A 2,500-nucleotide genomic window follows, 5' to 3' on the forward strand; every position below is an offset into this window, starting at 1 on the left:
GAAGCGAGAGGCAGCACCGTCCCTGCTATACGAAAGCCCCATCCAGCCCTGTGCCACCCGGGGGGTTCCAGGGTGCTGAGATGGCTGACATTTTGCTCCGCTCACGACGGTCGCCGCGGCACACAAGAACAGCCCAAAAACAGGCCAAAACAGCCCAAAAACGGGCCAAAACTGGCCATTTTTGGCTGCGCGAGCGAGCAGCGAGCGGCGGACAGCGAGCGAAGCGAGAGGCAGCACCGTCCCTGCTATACGAAAGCCCCATCCAGCCCTGTGCCACCCGGGGGGTTCCAGGGTGCTGAGATGGCTGACGTTTTGCTCCGCTCACGACGGTCGCCGCGGCACGCAAGAACAGGCCAAAAACTGGCCAAAACAGCCCAAAAACGGGCCAAAACTGGCCATTTTTTGCTGCGCGAGCGAGCGGAGAGCGGCGAACAGCGAGCGAAGCGCGAGGCAGCACCGTCCCTGCTATACGAAAGCCCCATCCAGCCCTGTGCCACCCGGGGGGTTCCAGGGTGCTGAGATGGCTGACATTTTGCTCCGCTCACGACGGTCACCGCGCCACACAAGAACAGCCCAAAAACAGGCCAAAACAGCCCAAAAACGGGCCAAAACTGGCCATTTTTGGCTGCGCGAGCGAGCGGCGAGCGGCGAACAGCGAGCGAAGCGAGAGGCAGCACCGTCCCTGCTATACGAAAGCCCCATCCAGCCCTGTGCCACCCGGGGGGTTCCAGGGTGCTGAGATGGCTGACGTTTTGCTCCGCTCACGACGGTCACCGCACCACGCAAGAACAGGCCAAAAACTGGCCAAAACAGCCCAAAAACGGGCCAAAACTGGCCATTTTTGGCTGCGCGAGCGAGCGGCGAGCGGCGAACAGCGAGCGAAGCGAGAGGCAGCACCGTCCCTGCTATACGAAAGCCCCATCCAGCCCTGTGCCACCCGGGGGGTTCCAGGGTGCTGAGATGGCTGACGTTTTGCTCCGCTCTCGACGGTCACCGCGCAATGCAAGAACAGGCCAAAAACTGGCCAAAACGGCCCAAAAACGGGCCAAAACTGGCCATTTTTGGCTGCGCGAGCGGCGAGCGGCGGACAGCGAGCGAAGCGAGAGGCAGCACCGTCCCTGCTATACGAAAGCCCCATCCAGCCCTGTGCCACCCGGGGGGTTCCAGGGTGCTGAGATGGCTGACGTTTTGCTCCGCTCTCGACGGTCACCGCGCAATGCAAGAACAGGCCAAAAACTGGCCAAAACGGCCCAAAAACGGGCCAAAACTGGCCATTTTTGGCTGCGCGAGCGAGCGGCGAGCGGCGGACAGCGAGCGAAGCGAGAGGCAGCACCGTCCCTGCTATACGAAAGCCCCATCCAGCCCTGTGCCACCCGGGGGGTTCCAGGGTGCTGAGATGGCTGACGTTTTGCTCCGCTCTCGACGGTCACCGCGCAATGCAAGAACAGGCCAAAAACTGGCCAAAACGGCCCAAAAACGGGCCAAAACTGGCCATTTTTGGCTGCACGAGCGAGCGGCGAGCGGCGGACAGCGAGCGAAGCGAGAGGCAGCACCGTCCCTGCTATACGAAAGCCCCATCCAGCCCTGTGCCACCCGGGGGGTTCCAGGGTGCTGAGATGGCTGACGTTTTGCTCCGCTCTCGACGGTCACCGCGCAATGCAAGAACAGGCCAAAAACTGGCCAAAACGGCCCAAAAACGGGCCAAAACTGGCCATTTTTGGCTGCACGAGCGAGCGGCGAGCGGCGGACAGCGAGCGAAGCGAGAGGCAGCACCGTCCCTGCTATACGAAAGCCCCATCCAGCCCTGTGCCACCCGGGGGGTTCCAGGGTGCTGAGATGGCTGACGTTTTGCTCCGCTCTCGACGGTCACCGCGCAATGCAAGAACAGGCCAAAAACTGGCCAAAACGGCCCAAAAACGGGCCAAAACTGGCCATTTTTGGCTGCACGAGCGAGCGGCGAGCGGCGGACAGCGAGCGAAGCGAGAGGCAGCACCGTCCCTGCTATACGAAAGCCCCATCCAGCCCTGTGCCACCCGGGGGGTTCCAGGGTGCTGAGATGGCTGACGTTTTGCTCCGCTCTCGACGGTCACCGCGCAATGCAAGAACAGGCCAAAAACTGGCCAAAACGGCCCAAAAACGGGCCAAAACTGGCCATTTTTGGCTGCGCGAGCGAGCGGCGAGCGGCGGACAGCGAGCGAAGCGAGAGGCAGCACCGTCCCTGCTATATACGAAAGCCCCATCCAGCCCTGTGCCACCCGGGGGGTTCCAGGGTGCTGAGATGGCTGACGTTTTGCTCCGCTCACGACGGTCACCGCGCCATGCAAGAACGGACCAAAAACAGGCCAAAACAGCCCAAAAACGGGCCAAAACTGGCCATTTTTGGCTGAGCGAGCGAGCGGTGAGCGGCGAACAGCGAGCGAAGCGAGAGGCAGCACCGTCCCTGCTATATACGAAAGCCCCATCCAGCCCTGTGCCACCCGGGGGGTTCCAGGGTGCTGAG

This window comes from Musa acuminata, unplaced genomic scaffold (assembly GCF_036884655.1).
Source record: "Musa acuminata AAA Group cultivar baxijiao unplaced genomic scaffold, Cavendish_Baxijiao_AAA HiC_scaffold_625, whole genome shotgun sequence".
Taxonomy (NCBI): Eukaryota; Viridiplantae; Streptophyta; class Magnoliopsida; order Zingiberales; family Musaceae; genus Musa; species Musa acuminata.